General features: G+C 43.7%; 1 protein-coding gene across 1 annotated transcript in view; it reads right to left on the bottom strand.

Annotated features, from left to right (window-relative positions):
* Positions 1–14,655, bottom strand: part of LOC109258440 (RP1 axonemal microtubule associated) — a 51,942-nt gene extending 37,287 nt beyond the window's left edge. The window contains exon 1 of the mRNA XM_019435252.2: positions 14,562–14,655. The gene's annotated coding sequence lies outside the window, so the exon portion shown is untranslated. The remainder of the gene's footprint in view (positions 1–14,561) is intronic.
* Positions 14,656–23,406: the final 8,751 nt, after the last annotated feature.

Raw genomic sequence — 23,406 nt, 5'->3', positions numbered from 1 at the left:
CCAAGGCAAAAGACACAAAATACAGAATTATCCTGTAAACTTTCAACTACTTTTTGTCAACTAATATCCTTTAAGAAATTACTCGATTTCTCTGAGCCATTTCTCACTCTATAATTAGAAAACACTTCAATGCTTCCAACTTCTCCTGTGTGAAAATGTCTACCAAGTTTCTCACCAATGGAATTTATCCAAGTCTGAGGTTATCAATGTACCGTGTGAAAAGCCAGGGGAGCACATTGACGAAATGCCTAGTCTGACAACGGACACACCTAGATCTGAGCCCCACCTGTGCCCTTTCTAGTTCTGTGTCCTGGGTCATCACACAGTCTAAGCCTCTATCTCCTCATCTACAATAAGGTTATCATATCTGCCTTAAATTTTATTTTGAGGATTTAAAGAGATGAAGTAACATAGCACCAAGAAATCATGTTAGCCACAATTACTAATGCTTAGCAATTTGCAACACATGTGACTGCTCCATAACATACTTACCAAGTAGGAAGGACACGTGAATTTAATAATACATTATTCATTATTTTGTACAAACAAAAAAGTAATTATTCATAAAAGGAAAACCACATAGACCGTAACTTGGCATGCAGATTCATTATTTCTAACATTTTTCTTTCAGTTACTATAATGACAGTAGCATTTTCTCCCTTACATGGAAGTCACATATAAACAACTGACATTTTTTACACCAAAAATAGTTTCTTCCCATTACTCAGATAGCTTTCTCTTAAAGTTTTCGTTTTATATTTAAAATTGTTGAATAGTAGAGCAACTACAAATATCAGCATCATAAAGAAATCTAAAGCATATTCTGATTGATGAATTTAATCAAGCCTGGTTGTCAGAAATAGCTATCAAATTTAACCCTAGGCTATTGATAACACTGTCCACACCTAGGATTGCCTCACCACCTTATTCCTGTTGGCCAGAGCTGTAGGGAGTCTTATCTAGGAAACAAAGCCCATGAATTTCCGGACCCAAAGTGGAAAGAGATTAACTCTTGTCCTGAAATAAATCACTTCCTGGTGTTTTTGCTTTCAGACGTCTAACATTTTCCCTGCAGTTTGGGATATGACCAGAACTGTTACGTTCTATGACAAAGATAATTTATTACACTCAGATCCCAAATCAAAATGGGAACCCCTAGGTTGGAATCTCTTCCTTGTGACCCACGCGACATCATTTTTTTTTTTAAACACAAGCTGTCAATGGTTCTTTGATATCTCACATACCTTTGAAAGATGTCTTTAAAGCCTGAGAAGAGGCCCAATGTAAATTAGGTCGTCCTTAAGCAATGCAAGAGAAGTACAAATACACTCTGTGGTTGCTAATAAAGTTGTTAAGCGAGCAGATGTCCAAGGCTGATTACCAGCCTTAATCAGTGGTAAGAGTCTGACATATTCATTCATTTTTTTCTTTTCTCCTTAGGATATGTAAATAGCACATGGTCTGGGAGATTTCTAAGGCAGCAAAGTGTGAGTGATTGAGAAAGCGGTGTCCTCCTCTCTGCTCATACCCGCAGGGTAAGAAAGAACTCTCCCACCAGTTAGGTAACCACGATGCTGAGGAAATGGACATCTTCTATGCTTCCAGTGATCAAGTACCCCGCTGTTTCCAGACATCTCAGTGGCTTTTCTGCATCTCAATAGCATTGTTACGTTAGGGAACAACTAATTCAGGTCGTCGTAAGACCATCCATCGTCTTAGAGTGAAGGAATTGCTTTTGCAGAATCCCTGAGTCACAGTTTTGCATCCCCTTCTTCACTTCATCTAAAACTGGAGGGCTCACTGGCTGAGGACAAGTTAGCTCCAGATATAAGAAAGTTCTGATTCACACTGTGCCAAACTGATGTCCGCCCTTTTGTAGAAGTTCTGTGCTTGACAGCAAAGGGAGTTTCCGTGTAAATTGTGGACACGTCCCCCAAGGTGGCCTTTGACAGGGAGCCTCTGGATGGGATTAGCTGTTTCTCCAAACTCTTGGCAGAAAGGCAGGCATTAAACATGAAGGAGCCTGAAAATAGGTGATAGGACCCCAAACGCCTGGTTGGAGTTCTAGGGCAAAGTTCTAACTCCTGGCTGAGCCAGCCTAGATTGCAAAATCATAAGGAGTAATAAATTGCCGTCTCAGGTCCCTCCGATTTTAATTTGCTTTGGAGTGGTTGGTTATGCAGCAATAGATAACTGAAACACGGACACATTCTCCAAGTTCCAAATAGAACTTCACAGACTCACTGAAGCCCGGTCCTAGGCTCCTTGGAGAACCATGAGACGGAGTTTGAAGTCCCCGGACTGGAATATTCCCAGGCCCCAGTCTTACGAACCTTGGGCTGCGTTTTCCAGTACTTGTCCCAAATGATGCTATTCTACGGTAGCATCTTTTCTGTTTGTACAGTAGCACCACCCTTAGGCCTCTCTCGGATCATTCCCCCTGCTTTGAAGGCCACCTCCCACCTGAATTTCCTCTTACCAAAACCCTCACCATCCTTTAGACCCATCCCCGTGCCCTGTCCTCAAATATGCCTTTCCTTATCTTCTCCCCGGTGATGCAGCCCACTACCGTCCGTGGTCATCGGTGGAGTGGAGTTCAGAATGGCTTTTGCTACCAGGATCTCTCCCTCCTTAGACTCTCAGGATCATTATTTCACAGTTCCTCATGGGACTCTTATTGTCCCTTTTATCGTAATGATGGGCGTACTTTGTTTCCTCCCGAAAGTACTCTGAGGAACTGCTTCCCTCACCTCTGCATGCCCCTTCGTGCCTGCTTCCAGCCCTCCTCCTTCTAACTCCACCAGTACTGGCCTGGCTCGGAATAATGATGCCGTAGGAATCGTAGTCGTCGGATTCCCTCACCTGCAAAGCTGCGTGACACTGGCCCCAATTGTGCCAATCAGGCCCCTGTTAATAGGACCCCAGAATATTTGGAAAGAGCTCAGGGCTTGAGTCAAATGGCCCTGCTCCATGCATGAATCCTGGGCATGCTATTTCCTAACTGGATGAACCTGAGGAGACTATGGAACTCCCTCTGTGTTGTCTTCTCCCTCTGTAAATCGGAGCTGTTCTAATCCCATAAGGTTGTGTTGCTTTAAATACCATGCATGCCCAGGGCGCCTGGGTGGCTCAGTCGGCTAGGAGTCCGACTTCGGCTCAGGTCACAATCTCATGGTCCGTGAGTTCGAGCCCCGCGTCGGGCTCTGTGCTGACAGCCTGGAGCCCGTTTCGGATTCTGTGTCTCCCTCTCTCTGACCCTCCCCCGCTCATGCTCTGTCTCTCTGTCTCAAAAATAAGTAAACATTAAAAAAATTTTTTTAAATACCATGTATGCTCAACACCTCACCTAGTGACTGATACCTAACACAGAATGTAAAATGTTGGGATAAAACTCTGATGATTGACTTTATTGTTACGTTGCTGTAAATCAACTCCTCGCCTCATTACACTGTTGTCAAGGGGGATTTTTTTTTTTTTTTTTTTTTGCAAAAAGTAAAGCTCTGAAATTAGATACTACTTAACTGTAACTCAAAGCATTCTCAAATTTGAGGGAAAGGCTACTGTATTGAGAGCTTGTCTCCCCGACTTCATATCAAACTCTATATTCTTTTCAAACATGAAACTAGAAACAAGTTCACTAATCAATTCTCTTTCTCCTGATGTTATTTTTTTATCTCAGTATTAAATGAGACAAAACACTGATAGTCTGGCCTCCCTCTCTGCTCACAGTAAGGATGGCTGCATCCTGAAAACTGAATGCCCACACGGGTGACACAGCACAGTTAGCAGACTTTTACGCCTCTTTTCTGTTTGCTTTGGAAAGACCGAATGGAAAGTAGGGTCTACGCCTCACTCAAGGCACTATGTCTCATTTTTCTTGGAAAAAACGAGGGTGATGACTGATTTATCCAAACACGGTTTAGACAGCTGGTCTACTTTGTATCCTCCCTGCAATCAGGGGTCACAGTTTTATGACAAAATAAAGAAAAGGGATTAGGATACATTGAGCATTGTAAGAGGCGGTACAATAGAAGGACAGAGCATCTGAAGATCTTTGTTTATAGTAAAGATGCTATTATTAGCAGAAGTTTTTATGCCAAGATGATCAAGAGTGAGTGCGGACACCTCAAAGGCTCAGTTGTACCTAGTAACAAGTAACTAAAACTCTGATCGGGTTCTAAAATACGTTAGCAGACATGCGTATAAATAACTCCTTAGAGAATTACTTATTTTGAGGATGAAAATGACACAGTCGAACCATGCAAACTCTGACACTACAAACCCACCAGTGTGTGACCACTGGGGTGGGTCAGGGGAATAGTGCCCTGTTAGCAGAGGACGTGTGTCCTGTGTGCTGGTCTGTCGCTTGCAAGGAGTGGACAATGAGCACAGAAAAATGGATGATGGCAAGGACCAAGCCTTTCCTTCTACGCTGAGGCTGGAACCACCTCATACCTACTTACGCTAATGAATCGGAAACGTGTTTTAACAACTGATTCCTTTTTATACTCTGCACAGCCCAATTCCTTAGAGCACTTTTCTGCTTTCAACACGAAAAGAACTACGTAATCCCAAGAAGGTTCCAGTCAGGAGGGTCCTTGGAGGTTACCTAATCCAGTACATGCTTTACAGATAGCATGCTGATGTCCAGACAATTAAGTGACTTGCCTAAGGCCATACAGCTAATATGTGGCGAACCTGGAATTACTTCTCATTTCAAAGGTTGGGTGACTTTAATTAAATTGTTGACAAAGTCACTTTCTCTAAATAATTGTTTATTGATCCATGGGAATAAATGAACTCCCGTGACCGCACTTCTTGATAGACATGCAGCCAAGTAGGTCTAACGACAATCCGTTGAAAACACCACGTGAAGACCATTTTCCAAACCTAGCAAACAAGCTCCATTGCCTGAGTGAACTAACCCCTTAATTTATAAGCCAAGCTTTCCTCTGTCTTACTGTTCTTGCTCACAAAAGATAACAAGTAAGACTAGACCTTGGGAAAAAACCCAACCCCACATTCCAAAAATGGTGAGTCAGGAGCATCAACTTTCAATGGAGGGGACAATGTGTTGTGAACGGAGTCATTTCTATGTGTTAATTGTGCCCCCCTCAAAAGATCATTAACGTCCTAGCCCTCGGTAGTTGCTTCCTGCTTGGAAGCAGGATCTTTGCAGATGATGGAGTCAAAGGGAGGTCATTAAGGTGGGCCCTAACCCCATATGGCTGGTGTCCTTATAAAAAGGGGAAATATGGAGACTGACATGTCCTGAGAGAGAATACCACGTGAAGATGAACTCAGAGATCAAGGTGATGCTTCTCCAAGCCAAGGATCACCAAGTATTGCCAACAAACACCAGAAGCTGGGAGGAAGGCAGGCCACTGATCCTTCTCTCTCTCTGCGCTCAGAAGGAACCAGCCCTACTGACATCTTCAACTTGGGCTACTAGTCTCCAGAACTGTGGAAACAATAACACTCTCTCATCTAAACCACCCAGTTTGTGGTAATTTGTTTGTCAGACCCAGGAAACTAAAACCATTGCTTCATCTGAAAAGGGAGGGAGTGAACAGATCGATTTCACCAGACTTGGGGACCAAGATCTCCATTCTATGTAGTCATTGACAGAGGCTCTGAGTACATGCCTGGCCCTGGGAACCTGTCTATGGTGATGGGAGGGAGGGACTGCATCTGTCAGACAACGAACAAATATTCACTAAGCACCTATTATGTGTCAGGCACCAAGCTAACACATGCGCTAGAGCCATGAACCAGAAGACACAATCCCCGTGACTCTGAATCCAAGTCTCCCAGGGAAGATCAGCTCTAAACAAGTCATGACAAGTGTGAGGCATGCTGTGGAAACTCAGCAGCTGCCCTGGGAAAATTAGATTAGTCTGTGGGCCAGGGGAGACTTCCATGAGCAAACAAGGAGAAAGGAGCGAGGGTGAGGAATTACCAACAAAGAAAGGTGGGTGGGAGGAGGTGGTGTGCCTGCTCCAGGCAGGACCCGCAGAGAGCTCACACTCTCTGCCCTTCTCAAGGGAAGGGAGAGCCTAGACAGCCAGAAAGGGCAGAATGGAGGGTTGGCAAGTGACGGAGTGAACACATCCTCCATGATATAGTGACAGCCGCCATTCCCAGCCCGTGGAGACCACACAGGGCTAAGGAGGTAATGCCTACAGCAGCAACAATAGCGCGAGTTTCAAAGCAACCCTTCCTTCAAGACTCGCATCATGAGTGATGTGCCAGACTTCAGTTATATTTGGATTTCTGTTGGTCCCGATGGCATTCTTTCTGTTTTCCATTTAAAAATGGAGTTAGCAGGCTGAGAACTGAAATTATGAACAAGCACGCATTACTTAATCTAGACCGCAAACCCAGGTTTCCTTTTCAACAAGTGTTGGCCATTAGGTTCCTATGAGAAACTGTGTTCTTATTTGTGTGCTTGCTGATTTATTTGAAAATAGTGAAGAACACTTTGACAAGTACCTTAAACAAGATGAAAGGAAAGAGACACAGAACACTGAATACCCGCAGAATTTGTTTCTGAAGAGTGATGAGAACATTCTGTGAATGCGTGAGGGAACTGGGGTCTTCCCTAGATCTCGTCCCATGTGCTGACTGTATGGAGGGAACTGGAGAGGTCAGATCAATCCCAGTCACCCTCAAAGCATTTTATTTTCACCTGATGGAACTTGAAAGCCTTTGTCTCACACTATTCATGTTCACACCCAACTTCTTGAAGGACAAGAGAGCACAAGGGTTCCAATGTCCTTGCCCACAGAAAGTCAAGGTCAGTGTTGTTCAGGACCAGTGTTTTCTCTCCCAAACCCCACACTTATCACACTGCAAGGTATGATAAGAAGCTTCCTACCCAGTTTTTCATGAGAGAAGATGAACCGACAAAATATCTCATGTACACCAGTTCTGGCCAATTGATCCAATTCAATCAAACAAATATTCTTTGAGCTCTATAGCAAGGATTGCTAGCTGTATCTCAAAATCCATTTTTTCTTTATTTTTGGTAAAAGGAATCAAGCCCATTTCCCAGTGTCTGTTGTAGCCACCTGTGGACCACGTTACTGTTCTAACCGCTGAGGTGGAAGCGGGAGTCTTGTACGGTTCTTTCAAGAAGACTCATTAATAAGGAGGGGTTCCTTTTTTCCCCCCTTCTTCCTCTTTCACGTCCTAAAATGTGGTTCAATGGCTTCGCAGCCATCTTGGACCATAAGGCGATCCAGGGAATGGGAGCCAGCCACAGCAGAATGAAAAGATGGAAGAATTCTGAGTCTCAGCATTCCAGATCCACCGGATCAACCCTGGACTGTATTTCACATTTTTTAGGAAGAAAGAAATACATTTAAGTCCATTTTTCACGTTTCGGTTACGTGCAACAGAAATTATCTGAGAGAAACACCTATTTGCCAGGCATTACACTAGAAACAAATCTCCCTCCACCTTCCCCACCCCCAAAACACACATACAGACAAAAAGTAAATAGTTTGGGCATTTCGACAATGCCTGATCTACTGAAGCAATCACAAATAGATCACACTGACTATAAACATTTCTTCTAAAGATTTTAGAGAAATGCTCAAGGGACCCCGAAATTTTAGGAAACGTTCTCAAATCCGTGACTTTAAAACAGATTCTTCTCCGACACAGAGTGGATTTTTTTCACCTGTATCTACAAAGGGAGGTCTAGCTTCCCATCGCTTTCTGCACTGAAAGACCATTCTGCTGAAAATAATTACCTCAAAACCAGTGGGAACATTTTTCCCTCTCCATCCTACCTGTTAAAAAGTAAAGCTCTGGAAGCCTATATTTTTACTTCACTTTTCCTCGGGAAGCCTCTTGATAATAAGTGAAATGTCTGTGACCTTGATAAGCTTTGAATTATGCTGTTAAAATAAAGCCTTTTGTAGTTTCCTGAAGGGTGTTTGGATCTGAACTGTAAAAGAAAAAAATTGCTTCGATATTGATGCCCATATTAAATTGGCCCTTTTACCAGAATATAATGGAAGTTCTCTACTCATTTTGCCAAGTGCAGGCATCCCTCTGTAAGTCTAAAGCCCTTAACTGATGAATAACAATAGTACATTCTGTGACTAAAGCAAAGTTTGACAAAAATATGTCAAACAGGCATGTAGACGTAAGGAGACACAATAATTGCCTATATTGAAGAGTTTTTCCTTTAAGATTTATCTTTGGAAAAGCAAAGGCCAGATTGCCTTTTGAGCTGCAGGGATTTAAGTATTCAAACCATGTGTAAGAAAAGCAGGGAACACCCAAGGCCAAGGTTAAGCCAGGAGGGGTTGGTCAGCTCTGGTTCCCCCCACCACCACCCTCAGGGCTCCCAGCAGAGGCTGACCAGGGGGTGTCCAGGACCAAGAGCACTGTCCTCAGCAGTCCCCACAGGGTGCACCTGGGGCCCTGTGAACACGCCTACTCCATTCGGTCAAGTTCAACACACCTTCCCTGGCCTCGTGAGGTGGTTTTGTCTCTGTGGCCTGTAGCAGTTGCTTGTTTGAGGCCTTTGTAAATAATTAGTCAGCATTAAATCTCTTCTCTTTTCCCTTGATTTCCCTTCCAGACAAGTGGGGTGGAGGCCAGGGTCTGGGGAGATAGATGTGGCTTCGAGCTCAGCTCTGGCTCTTTACTGCCTGTTGATCACAGCGCTCTGGGGCCAGCTTGGGTTGCAAAACGCAGCTCAAACAGGAGAAGGCAACCTAACTGAGCTAGGACAGCTCTTAATGAGTAAGGCGGAATAAGGCAGCCACTGGATGGAGATTCTCGAACTGAATGGCTCCGATCTGACCAGCACCTGCTCTGGCCAGTCCTTCCCACAGCAGGGAAGGAAATAGGAGGGGTGAGGCTTTGCCAGGTGAGGTCTTTCACTCTCCTCAGAGAGTACAACCTGAGATATGGGAACTTTCCTTTGATTTGGAAGGAGGAATACATAGGACCTATTTTAAGTTTTAGCATCTTGACCTACCTCTAGGATAGCCTGGGGGAAGCTCACTGCCTTCTGAAGTAGGGATTCAAGTCTACCTGTCTCCCTCTCTTATCAGGAGAACATCGATTAATTTTGTATTGAAAGGAGTAAAAGATTATCATTAGGAAAAGGGAAGGCACGATGGGCTAAATTGTGTCCTGTCCTCACCCCCCAAATTCATATATTGAAGGCCTGACCCACAGTCCTCGGAAAGTGACCTTATTTGGAAATAGGATTAGTGCAGACACAATTCATCAAGATGAGGTGATACTGGATAGAGTGGGCCCTTCATCCTATGTGACTGGTATCGTTATAAAAAGGAGAAATTTGGACACACACACGCACACACACACACACACACACACACACACGAGGAATGCCATGCAGAAATGACGGCAGAGATTGGAGTGATACTCTAGAAGTCCAGGTACACCAGATATTGCCAACCAGGCATGGACTGGATTCCCCCTCACAGCCCTCAGAAGGAACCAGCCCTGCTGACACCTTGATCTTGGACTTCTAGTCTCCAGACTGTGAGACAATAAATTTCTGTTTCTTAAACAACCCAGTCTACCGCGCTTCATTATGACAGCCCTACGACACTAATACAGAAGATGCCTAGCTAACCAAAGGCCCTGAACAACCTCATGCTTGTTTAGAGCAGTCATGCTTGTTTAGGGCCCAGGGCCCTCCAAGCCCAGCTTTGTGCCCACAGAGAGTAACAGTGAAGGCTGGGCTCCTCTCCAACCCTTAACCACAAGTCTTCTGTCCACGGACTGTGTGAACTGTCTCCCATCATGCCCATTTAGGGAAGAATGACCTGATGACCACTTCCTAAGGCCAATCCTACTCTTCTCCCTGTGTCACCAAGAAGGAAATTGGGTTTAGAGAACTTGGGTTCTCACCATGTTTGCACCGCGGATGTGTATTTCAAACCCAGGCCAGACTCGGGCTCCAGACTCTACACCCCACCTTTGTCATAAACCGTGGCACAGGCACCAGGCATTTGGAGGCATTCATTTTAGTGTCACCATCAGACTCCATCATGACCAGATAGGAGAAATCCTTCTAGTAAAGAAGCCTACAGTAAGAAAACAGGCCTTTGCAAGTTGAAGACCACTGCTGTAAATCCCAAAGGATATCTGTTCCCTGAGCTGACCAGCCCTATCAAGAATACCAGGACGGAGGCACCTGGGTGGCTCAGTCGGTTAAGCATCTGACTCTTGATTTTGGCTCAGGTCATGATCTCACAGTTCATGAGTTCGAGCCCTGCATCAGGCTCTGTGCTAACACCGTGGAGCCTTCTTGGGATTCTCTCACTCCCTCTCTCTCTGCCCCTCCCCTGCTCTCTCTCTCTCTCTTTCTCTTTCTATCTCTCAAATAAATAAATACACAAACAAACAAACTAAAAAATATAACTAAAAAAAAGAATACCAGGACAGGGATGAAAGCTGCCAAGCCCCACCCACAGGAGACCTGGCCTGGAATGTTCTGGAGAGTTAACATCTCTGTGCAGAAAAGCCATGCACGGGCCACCAAATCAATCACATCAGCATATCTTGAGGTCAAGGTGCATTTACCCACATTTGTGATGAAATGGCCAACGTTTCAATTAGACTGTTTATAGATTGGTCCTTTTCTGCTATTTCCATGTGTTAGGCAAATGAGTGGGCCGTGGGGCCAGGAAATGAAGATTTCGGTGTCTAAAAATAATACCTAACACTTGTAAGGCATTTAAAATGTGCTGGGTTCTTAATTACCAAACCACCTTACAAAAGAGGTGTTTTATCTGCATCACATATATGGAAATGGAGACCCCAGGAGGTAAATGACCCTCTCCTGCCCTGCAGTTCTCATTGAGAGGCCCTTCCCAACAAGTGCGCATGTCTCAGGAATCCAGACTTCCAGTATGACTGAGGGGACAAGACGCCCGGACCTCCTCCCTTTTGACCCGTTCCCAATCTCTGATCTCCTTAGGAAGCCCCATAGCAGCCAGAGCCAACCCCAAGGGCTAGACCTTCTGTTCTGGGCCTTAGGAGGAAACGAATTACGCTCTCCTCATTCTTTCTTTAGATTCGATTTCCTTCCCTATCAGGGTGGTAAGACCTGGGGAGAAGATAACAGGGTGTAGACTTAAGGGAAAGAGACCACAATTACAACTGGGATATCTTGAGTATTGTGAGACCTGGGCCTTCCAGGTCTTGGTAAAGGATGCCCCAGTGTGGCCGGCCTGCCTGACGAGACTGCAGCACTCAGGGCAGAGCCTGTAGAAACAGAAGGCATTTGACCCCTTGTTCTTTGCACAAAACCTTCAGAGACCTTTTCTCTTCTGTGCTGAACAAGGCACCAACTGTGTGGTATCTACTCTGAAAATGCTGTTTTAATCTATTCATATTGAAATCTGAATAATTATAAATTAATAGTAACACTTCACCACCCCCTAATATTACTAAAAATGTTTCTTTTAACTTATTCTAGAGACTAGTGTATGTATCCTAAACAAATGTTATCATTTCGATATGCTCCTTGGGAAAGCCTTGTCTCAAACATCAAGTAACTTGAGATGTGACTAATGCAACTATTTAAAACAAAGCAGTCATCCGTCAGTCTTCGTTTTCTTAATGGGCATGAAAATGTTACACCCATATTCACTAGTTTTACATATGACATAAGACAAGAAATTTGAAATTCTGAGCTTTGAATCCTTGGAGTAATAGAAAAGCTGCTGAGTGTTTTAGGAGGATTCATTTTAAATTACTTAATATTAACTGTAAGGACCTCATCTTTCTCTAGACAAGTTAGGGACCATCCATTCATTTGACAGCCAATGTCATATACCTTCTTAGCTCTGGTACTTTGTTGCAATAAGTAATATTTATATTAGTGTCCTTGAAATGCTATAAAATTTTGAAACACCTTCTCAAGGGAAAACAAAAATTATTTTCATTTGCACTTGACTGTGTTTCCATTATTCAAGTACAGGTATTGGATGTATGCTATTCTGATATTAATTCATATATTAGCAGGATGTATAATTAATTGGAATTTGGCATTCACCAACCATGCATAGAAAGCAGAGGTATGCTCATAGAATGTTCTAGCAATGATACCTCTTGTTGATCTTTTTTTCTGTTTTATAGTTACTAAAATTCTTTTGTGACTAAGTAAATCAACCTGGAATAAAATAATCCAGTGGGTGGGGTTTATACACCACTGACATCTGAAATGCCACAACTCACTTTTTTATAAGTTAATGGTTTGTGCTGTTCACTTCCTGCCTGACTTGACTAGTTGTCATAGGCCTGCCAAACTCCTCTAGCGTTTCCTTGTACTGAAGAAATCCCTCAGCTGTGGTAATGCCCCAGTCTCCGTTTCTCTTTTTTTTTTTTTTTTTTTTTTTGAGAGAGAGAGAGAGAGAGAAGCGTGCAAGGGATCAAAGGGCAGAGAGAGAGAAGCGGGGCTCCCCCGAAGTGGGGCTCATGCTTCCCCAAAGCGGGGCTCGTGCTCACCCAAAGCGGGTCTCAATCTCACCCGATGTGGGACCTGAACTTGTGAACCGTGAGGTTGTGACCTGAGCCAAAGTCAGACGCTGAACGACCCAGCCACCCAGGCGCCCTGTGTTTACAAGTTTCTAAGGGTGCTGTGTGGCCTTTACGTTATGTTGCTATTAAATTATTCTAAGACACTGAATACAGCAAATATAAACAGAAAGGAAACACCTGTTACTATGGTGTCAATGGCAAGTAATTTACCAATCACTCTGAGCCTACTCAGAATCCGCGTTACGAATTTTAAACACATAAATTATGGTTGTCCAAAAGGAAGAGAGAGATTTCATAGTGCGTTTTAATGAAGGTATTATGCCACTAATTTCAAATATTCCAAACGAATTGAGGCGATTGCGGATTTATTAAGAAGCTTTAGCAGTAGGAGGTTTACCTGGACTGGCTTTTCAGTCCATGAGGCCAGGCTACGGGGTAAGGGGGCTCGACTCCTACCGCCAGTCCCTGCCAGGGCAATTTCACTGTGTGGCCCTCTGGAGATCAGCTCCGATCTCTCTAGCGTCCAAATCTTTGTCACAGCTCCTGGGGCTGCCGAGTAGCCTTGTCTCCAATCAGGGGAGTCCGAGAGCCAGCCATGTACCCATATCCCCACCCGGAGGGTCCCGCTCCATCCCACATAAAGCTACTGACGGCCACCCGCACAGGGATGACACCAAATGTGCTACAGACGGTGCGGGTCTCCGCGGGTCACTTCCAGGACAAGTAAGATCTACTTGTGTGTATGTTGTGTGCTCTCAGTGTACTAAGCACTGCAGGTGGTGGCCTTCCACAGCCCTGCCCTTCCTATTCTCAGTTGACAGGTGGAAACGGGAAGGTGGCAGTGAAATAAACTCACACAGGCTTGGGAGACTCGGAGCAGGTGTTCTGAGCCGGAGCCACTGGCCCCCGCCTCGGTGCAGGGACCTCGGGGACCAGCCACATTCCTCTCGCTAGGGAGGGGGCACAGGGAACACAGCACTGAGCGAGGTAGGAGGGACCTCTCGCCTGCGCACCTAGCAAATGCATTGAGCCTGGGGGCCCCTGTGTGTCCCCTGTTGCTCCTGCCAGCTCCACAGCACTCAGAACAGCTAGTCACCTCATCGAAACGCAAACAAACCTCCTCTTGAACTGATAAGGAAAAAAACTCCAAGCTAACATCTAACATTCAGGCAGCACTTTAGTGTATGGATGTAAGGAGCTCTGAGGCACCTGCCTGCAGACACACGCCCGGGGAAGGGGGGGGCGGGCTTCCAGCTCGGGGCCCACGTGCTGTGATCCCCCTTCCTGTGAACTTGCCCTAACACGTCCGTGCCTCTCCTCTCAGTCTACCCACTCCGCAAACGAGGAAGACGTTTGCAGCTTGAGTGTTAACTTATTGAACGTGAAAACCTGCATGAGTCCCTAATATATCCCCACTCCGTCTCGTTCCCTGAATGTTCTTTTCCTGTCCTTTGATGTGGTTCTTCTCATTTCTGTCATCCCGTGTTAGACTGTCCCGAGAGCCTCCTAAGTGGCCTTCAGGCATATAGCGAGTCCTGCCCCACCGTGAGCCACTCTCCTATTCACCTCCGTTGTCAATAAATGTCAGCTGTTATTTCTAAAACTAAGATTATGCCTGCTACTGCTCTAACACCCTCCAAGGGTCCCCAGGGCTTTAGGGCTCATCTCCCAGGTGCCACGCATGGCCCACAGGCTCTTGAACTTAAGAACAAGCGTCCAAACAACCTCTCAAAACTAGAATATCTTAGAAACATCTGCAAAACTGCTCCACGAGAAAAATTAGTTCACTCACCTCCCCCACAGTAACCAAGCGTAGACGTTATTTAGCTCAGGCCTTTCCTGCTTCCTTTACTCGTCTTTGGTATCTTTTCCACACCATTAAGCAATCTTCTGTGTTTAAATAGAAGTTAAAGATATCTTCCCTTTGAAACACCTGGTAAAGTTTTCTAAAACTTCAATTTTAATTACCATCCCCCCCCCCAAAAAAAAAGACCAGGAAAAAACAAAATCACGTATTTTACCTGTAATTTCCAAAGCGTCTGTAGAAAGTCCCCAGCTGCTTCCAGAAGGTCTTAACCAAGAGGGCTACAGTTTGGAATGTTCAGAGCAAAGGGCTTGGCATCGTGTGGCATCCTGTTGCTGAGATGCAGCTTAGGAGTAAACCTGGCTTTTGTTTTGTGCGGGTCAAAGGAAACAGCGATGTTTGCATTGTCCTGTGTGTTACCTGTAGCGACAGCAAACACTTCACGTAACTCCCAAACCACGCAACGACCAAGGACACAGCTACTGTGAGATTCAGGACTGTTATTATGGATCGGTGAGTAGATTGCTCTTATTCTGATTTTTTTTAAAAATTACAAACTCTGGCACACATCACTGCTTTCCCTGGTCTTTCCAGTTGCCTATAATGTCCAATAAAATAACTTATTCTAGATAAAATTAAGTTTTATTAAATGGTCAACAAAATAACCGATTTTGTTCCTTTTTCTAACCAATAGATCCTTTGCGGCATACAAATATAATTTGGCATATGAGCGTATGAGCATTTTACCTTATTTTGAAGTTGATGTTTTCAACATTTATCTTGAAAAATATGTTTTAGTTTAGACACCGGGAAGTCAGGTCAAGTCCCCATGATAAGTGAGTCAGTTCAATTCAACAGGTGTTTGTTAACTACCTGCTCCATTTAAGGCATGTGTCTGAAAAAAAAGAAAGAAAAAAAAAAAGGTCTGATTTCAAAGAGTTCGCGAGTCAGTATTTTTTGTACTAAATGATTACCGAATGCACATATTATCTCTACTGTTCACTTATTCTCTCAACAACCACGTATCAGTTCCCACCAGACAGAGCAATTATTGAGAATGCCAGCAGCCCACGGAGGTGGAGCCCCAGAAGGTGATAACTGAACCCCATCGCGTGTCCTCATCATTACCTTCATTTTGGCCACCAGAACCCCTGGCTGAAGGCCTTGTACTATTCTGTGGGGTTTTTGAATGGCTTTATTGAAGGATAATTGATATACAAGGAGCTATACATGTTATGTGTACAACTGGATGAGTTTGGACGTACACAAATACCCATGAAACCACCATCCACAATCAAGGGAGTAGACATAACCATCACCTCCCAACGTTCCCTTGTTTGCCTTTGCTTTGTGTTTGTTTCGTGGTAAAAATACTTAACACGAGATCTACCCTCTTAAATGTTGGGGTGCACCGTAGAATATGTTAATTTTAGGTACTGTGAGGTACCAGGACCTCTAGCGTTTATTCATCTGGCATAAATGAAATTATAACGACTGAGCAACAACCCTCCATTCCCCCACCCCCAGGCCCTCGCAATCACCGTCGGATCCTCTGCTTTTATGAAGCTGACTATTTTCGTCACCTCATGTAAGTGGAGTCACACATTATTTATCCTTCCGTGACCAGTTCATCTCACTTTGCATTATGTCCTCCAGGTTCATCCATGTTGTTGCAAATGTCAGTGTTTTCTTCTTTTTCAAGGCTGAATAATATTCCATTTTATGTGTGTATGTATTACGTTTTCTTTTTGCACTCACCGGTCAATGGACTGGCGTTTCCATACCTTCGCTACTGTGAATAATACTGCAGGGACCCTGGGAGTGCAGATATCTCTTTGGGATCCTGATCTCAGTTCTTTTGGGTAGACGCCAGACATGGGACTGCTGGCTCATATGGTAGTTCTGTTTTTAATTCTTTGATAAATCGCCATGCTGTTTTCTATAGTAGCTACAACAGTTTGCAATCCCACCAACGGAGTACAAGGGTTCCAATTTCTCCACATCCTCACCACCATCTGTTATCTTTTTTTTAATAACAGCATCCCAACCGATGTGAGGTGATGTCTCATTGTAGTTTTGATTCACATTTTCCTGATGATTAATGGTGTTGAGCGTCTCCTCGTATCCCTATTGGCCATTTGTATATCTTCTTTGGAGAAACGTCTGTTCAGGTCCTTTACCCACTTCTTAATTGGGTTGTTTGGGTATTCTGGCTACTTAGTTGTAGTCTCGTATTTTTGTTGTTTTTATTTTTATTTTTTAATGTTTATTTATATTTGAGAGAAAGAGAGAGTGAGAGAGAGAGCACAAGAAGGGGAGAGACAGAGAGAGAGAGGGAGACACAGATCCGAAGCAGGCTCCTGGCTCTGACCTGTTAGCACCGAGCCCGACACCAGGCTCGAACTCACAAACTGTGAGATCATGAACTGAGCTGAAGTCAGACACACAACTAAGCCCCTGGTGTTGTTGTGTTTAGAGAGAGGCCGTGTGCAAAGGGAGGAGAGAGGCAGAGGGAGAGAGAGAGAATCTTAGGCAGGATCCACACTCAGCAGGGCTCAATTCCACAACCCTGGGATCATGACCTGAGCCGAAATCAAAAGTTGAACATTCCACCGAATGAATCACCCAGGCGCCCCTAGTCTCATATTGTCATAATGCTTAGAGCAAAGGCGCGATCTGTTTGGTTTTCTCTTCAATGCAAAAATTATCTTTTTTGTGAGGTGGGACACACGAGAAGCAAAGTTCCTTCAAATATGACCATAGAATGTCAATTCCAGAGAGCAAGAAAATCTATCTAAAAGAATCTGAGCGTTTGAAACACTTGGCGTTTCTTAATAAGTTAAGCAGCAGGGGGCAGGGTGGTGCAGCAGAAAGATCAGAGGCTGGCCAGCCAGAAAGAGACACCTAGGGTTGGTTTCATCACTGCTGGGCGTTTGTTATCCAGTCTGCAAAGTAAGAAGCTGAGTTGGATAGACTTTCCTACATCAGAATATATTTTCTTTCATTCAATAATATTATTGCGTACCTCCCATGGGCCAGACGTTGTGTTAAGTGCTGGAATAGATCAGTACACAGGAGTCAACAGAGTCCCTGGCAATTTAGAGTTTACCTTCTTAGAGGCGGTAGTAGGCAATTTACAAGTAATTTCATGAGTTACATTGTTTCCGACAGCACTGAATGCTACAAGTAAACCACCACTGGCCTTCCTGACCTCTCCTTTACTAATCCTGACCCCTTCAAGAGCTCTACACACAGTGGGCTGCTTTTTTCCTTCTCCCCCCCCCCCCCCCCCCCCCCGTTACGTCTCGGCTCTGAATGTCACTCCTCTGGGACCCGCCCTGGCCAATATCGGCTCACCGTCCCCCAATCACTGAACAGGACGTCTGTTGCTTTATTTGATTTTATTTGGAGCATTTGGCACGGTCTGAAACAATGTTACCAATTTACTAGAGAGTATACAATCTCCAAAGAGCCACTTTTTTCATTGATATGCAGGTGGGCAAATGATTTTATTTTCACCTTGTCCAAAATGCCCCACAAACTATAAAATGAAGGAAATATTTCTGACCTATCTTCCGGGGATGTTCTGAAGAATACTTGTAATAAGTGGTAGGTATTGAACACATTTTACTTATTTATTTATTTATTTATTTGTTTGTTTATTTATTTATCTATCTACTTTACGTCTTCTTAGAGAAATCACATATATGCACCAGAAATTTGTCTCTTTTAGTAAAGGAATCTAGACAACGCCCTTAATTTCTCTAAGCCTCTGTTTTAAAATGGGGCTAATAATCCTTCCCTGCAGGATTTTTTTTTCTGCTTCTTAAACAGGATAATTGAAAGTTCCCAGCAAAGTATCAGTCATAAAGAGGGTATGCCTACTGAATCTTCACTGAATTAGAGTTAGACTTCAGTGAATATTTGGAAAAGCTTCCAGTAATACGATTCACTGCGCTCTGATACGTAACTCCTGACTTCAGAAAATGGCAACATTACCAGACAATAAAGTCAGATTCTTAATGATGTGTCACGACACAGAATGATGCCATGGGCAATGCACACGGAAAACATCCCAGCCCATACTTCAAGCCCGTCAAGCAAAGAAACCACACAGGTACCAATAATACACCACCCCCTGCACCCTCTTCAGGGTCCGGTCACAAACAGCCCCAGCACCGAGGGTGCTGAGAGCACCCGAACAGCTCCAGGCAGGGGACAACATCACTGATGAGCTGGCAGGCTAAAGAATAACGCGAGACAAAGGGTCAACGTGAAGGGCACTCGGTCTCAAGGATGCAGACATGGGGCCCAGAGACCTAGAGCATTTTCCTGAGATCAAACGCCCCTATAGTAGCTGAGTCTGACCTCAAACTCGGCCTCGTGACTATTTAATCCACGGAAAAGTAGCTACTATATCCACATGGTCATGGTTCAAGATCTAAGTACACAGTGGGACAAAGGAAATTATTTTCATTCCTTCACTCAACAAACATTTATTGCAGACCTGTTTGACTGGATACAGACATTCTGAGGATTACAAATTCAATGAGCTCCCAAACAGATCTATAAATGCTTGAAAAACCTCTCTTAGCCTCCCCCTGCTCTCTGCATAGTCACTAAAGGCCAACCTGACCTCAGCCTTCACAGCAGGGGAAAGGGTCCTGATGTATTCAGAGGATACACAATCATACTATTTAAAGACAGATAGTATAGATAAAGCATTTCTCAGAGTGTATTTTGTACTGAAGCTCAAATTAAAAAAAAACATGCACAATCTTATCACATTAAGTACTCATGACTTGTGCAACAATTTGCTTGGGATATATTTATATCGGGGAAGGGAGAAGAAGAGAGACAACATCTGCAGAAACATGGAAACCAGAGAAGCTTGGTGCATTAAGACAATGAAGTATAGTATACCAATGTGGCTGATGGTAGTATTGGGTTGAACTGTATAAATTAACTATTTTGTAAATCAGAAATGGTCACTTACCAGTAAGTCATATATATATATATATATATATATATATATATATATATACACACATGTATATATGTATATATATACATATGTATATGTATATATATACACACATATATGTGTGTGTGTATATGTGTGTGTATATAAATATATATATATACATATATATGTATATATATATGTATATATATATGTATATATATACATATATATATATATATAGTGAAGCAGTGAGAGAGGCTGCTAGAAAGGTGGGCAGGGGCCACTCCATGATGGGAGTTTAGATTTACGCTATAGGCTACCAGAAGCCATTAAAGAATTTTAACAGAGGAGTGACATAGTATTTATTTTACAGTTAGTAGTCCAGTTAGTAGCTGACTCGTATTTATTTTACAGTTACCATTCTGATGATTTGGTGGAGCTTAAAGGCAATCAAACTCAACGTAAAGAAACTCGTTACGTGACTATATTAATAGTACATTAATTCAACAGTACTTATTGACTGCTGTGGCCGACAGAAGAACGGCCCAAAAGATGTCTCGAAAGACTTTGCGAATGTGCTTAAGCCAAGCACCTTGAGATGGGAGGGTTGTCCTAGGTCATGTCGGGGGGCCCAGTGGAATCACAAGGATTCTTACAAGAGGAAGACAGGAGGGCCAGAGTCAAAGAAAGAGTGGAAGATGGTATGTTTTAAGGCTGGAGGAAGAGCCCACAACCCAAGGAACGCAGGGGGCCTGTAGAAGCTAAAAAAGGCAAGGAACTGATTCTCCCCTAGAGCGTCCAGAAGGAACACAGTCCTGGGGCACCTTGGTTTTAGCCCGTTAAGACCCATTTTGGACTAGTGACCTCCAGAACCGTAAGATAATAAATTTGTGTCGTTTTGAGCCACTAAGTTTGTGGTGATTTATTACAGCAGCAATAGCAAACAGTTGACTACAGTGGTAGTGAATTTTACGTGTCACCTTGATGGAGCCATCACGTGCCCAGATACTTGCTTAAACATTATTCTGGGTGTGCCTGTGAAGGTGTGCCCAGAAAAGATTAACATTTTAATGGGTAGACTGAGTAAAGCAGATTGCACTCCCCCATGTAAATGGACCTCATCCAATACATTAAAGGCCCGAATGGTACAAAAAGTCTGAGAAAGATAGAATCCACTCTTTCTGCCTGCCTGTCTTCAACCTGGGATGTGGGTCTTCTCTCCTGCTGTCAGACTTGGACCCAGACTGGAATTATACCATTGGCTCTGTGGATCTCCAGCTTGCCAGCTGTAGATCTTGGGGACTTCTTAGCCTTCATAATCATGTGAACCAATTCCTTCTAGTAAATTTCACTATATATTTACACATATATATATATATATATATAATAGAGGGGTATGTGTATATATATATATATATATATATATATATATATATATAATAGACTCAGTTGGTTGGGCATCAGACTTCGGCTCAGGTCATGATCTCAGTTTGTGAGTTCAAGCCCCTCCTCGGGCTCTGTGCTGACAGCTCAGAGCCTGGAACCTGCTTCAGATTCTGTGTCTCCCTCTCTCTTTGCCCCTCCCCTGCTCATGTTCTGCCTCTCTGTCTCTCAAAAATGAATAAACATTAAAAAAAATTTTAATATATATATAATGTACATATACATAAATGTGTGTGTATATATATTTATATATATGTATTTAAATATATATATATATATATATATATATATATATATATATATATATATATAATCTATTGGTTCAGTTTCTCTGGAGAACTCAGACTAACATGCCTACTGTATATAAAGTCTGGGCAAGAAGTAATTCAGGCTTGAATTCCTGTGGAGTCAGGGCACATCACCCTCCCTGCACATCGATATTCACCAAGGAAGCTCTGCTGAGTTTCATGTCCAGTGTATTTATTGGAGTTTCATTATGTAGGCATGATTAATTAAATTATTGGCCGTGTGATGGAACTCAGTCTTCAACCTTTCTCTCCTCCCCAGAGGTCAGGCAGTGCAGAGCAGAGTCCCCAAACCTAATCACAAGGTTGGTCTTTCTGGTGACCAGCCCCCATCCTGAAGCTCTCTGGGAGCCCGAGAGTGAGTCACCTCGTTGGCATAACAAAGACAGTCCCGTCAATCAGAAACCCAGGACAAAGACCAGACAAATTCTTTATTATGACACAGTTCTTTTCACAGGAAATGTTGCATTTGCACTGCCATAACCCCTGGAAGCTTTGGTTGATTTTGAATGGGCCTTGATGAAGGTATCCTTGACACTTTTTAGAGGTCATGCTTCATTTGTAAGGGTGCAGGCTTAAAATGGATCTTAACAAGTATATTTGTTCCAAACATGACATCCACAGCTATGAAAAACAATACTGTTCATATCATTACCTTCCTTTCTCCCTAGAATTTTGAAAGCAACAAGAAAGAAAAGTTTGTTTAAAAAAATGTTTAAGAGGCAGTGTACCAAAGGCTCCCTTGGACAGAGTTTCAGTTTTGCAAGATGAAGACAGTTCTGGGGATGAACGGTGATGTTGATGACACAACAGTGTGAATGTACTTAATGCCACTGCACTGTGCACTTAAACGGGGTTAAGATGGTAAATTTTATGCTATGTATATTGTGCCACAATTTAAAAAGAGAAAGCTCCCTTGTGGGCTAATTTAAAAAAAAAATCTTTTTTTATGTATATTTATTTTTGAGAGGGAGCGAGACAGTGTAAGCAGGGAGGGACCAAGAGAGAGGGAGACCCAGAATCCAAAGCAGGCTCCAAGCTGTCAGCACAGAGCCTAATGCAGGGCTCGAACTCACAAACCGTGAGATCATGACCTGAGCTGAAGTCAGATGCCCAACCAACTGAGCCACCCAGGTGCTCCCCTTGTGGACCAGTTTAATCTGAGCTCAAGGAGAGAATCTTTTCCAGTTAAATCAGTAGCCTCCTTTCTCCACTCCCTCAACCGGGACCATGGACAGCTGCCAGTGATGGGGTGTAAAAAGTGAGGTCGCCTGGCTGGCCCCCTCTTGGCAGCTACAGGGACAGGAAGGGGCTTCTGCGAGCCAGCACCACCTTCTGAAGATGTCCTGCTGTCTTCACGGAGAAACCTGGTTCGCAGGAGTGGCCATTCTGGCTCAGAAGCTGAACCGAACCTTACAACCAGAGTTTCCATGCAAACACTGACTGGGCACCTGTCCAGCAAGAAAGCATGGTTACATTGGTTAAATGTAGCTGATGTACAGTGAGATCCTGGTTGACTGAGTTTGTTTTTCCTCCTAGAAACTGGGATTAGAACTTTTGGTGAAAACTTTGAAACCTGAAGTGTCTCTCAAAGACATTTCTCGGCAGAATTTCAATATGTTGCCTTCTCTTCCCCTTGTCGAGCCTTGAAATGTTGTGTCTCCCCACCTCTATTTGCTGTTGTATTACAGTGACTCAATTTTTCATCTTTATGTTACAACTGCTTGTCTGGATACACTCTCTGGATGCTTCCTATCAGCATTTCCCCATGTAGCATCTAAAAAGCTTCAGGGAAGGCGTGTCTGGGTGGCCCAGTGGGTTAAGCTTCCGACTCTTGATCTCGGCTCAGGTCACGAGCTCGAAGTCGGTGAGTGTGAGCCCCACATCGGGTTCCGTGCTGATGGTGTGGAGCCTCCTTGAGATTCCATTTCTCCTTCTCTCTGCCCACCCCCCCCCCCAGCTTGTGAGCTTTCGCGCTCTCTCTCAAAATAAATAAATGAACCTAAATGTTAAAAGCTTCAGGGAAGCACTTTACATTTCTCCCCTGAAAAACCTACATTTCAGGGCCACCTGGCTGGCTCAGCCGGTAGAGCATGCGACTCTCGATTTCGGGGTTGTGAGTTCGAGCCCCAAGCTGGGGGTAGAGGTTACTTAAAATAAACCTACATCTCACATTCCATGAATCTGTGAAATGTTCGGGTTGATGGACGTTCGTTGAACATCTCTCACGTGCCATTGACTGTGGCATGTTAGGCTCTGGGGACATCAACACGGTAGAGAAACAGGCTGTAGAGAGTTCCTGCTCCTCCAAAAACACTTGACACTAAGGTGAGCTTATTTTCCTCATA

The sequence above is a fragment of the Panthera pardus genome, unplaced genomic scaffold (genome assembly GCF_024362965.1).
Source record: "Panthera pardus isolate Hobbes unplaced genomic scaffold, ASM2436296v1 HiC_scaffold_7, whole genome shotgun sequence".
NCBI classification, from domain to species: domain Eukaryota; kingdom Metazoa; phylum Chordata; class Mammalia; order Carnivora; family Felidae; genus Panthera; species Panthera pardus.
The sequence above is the reverse complement of the archived record's forward strand: the minus strand, read 5'-3'. Positions and strand labels throughout refer to the sequence as shown.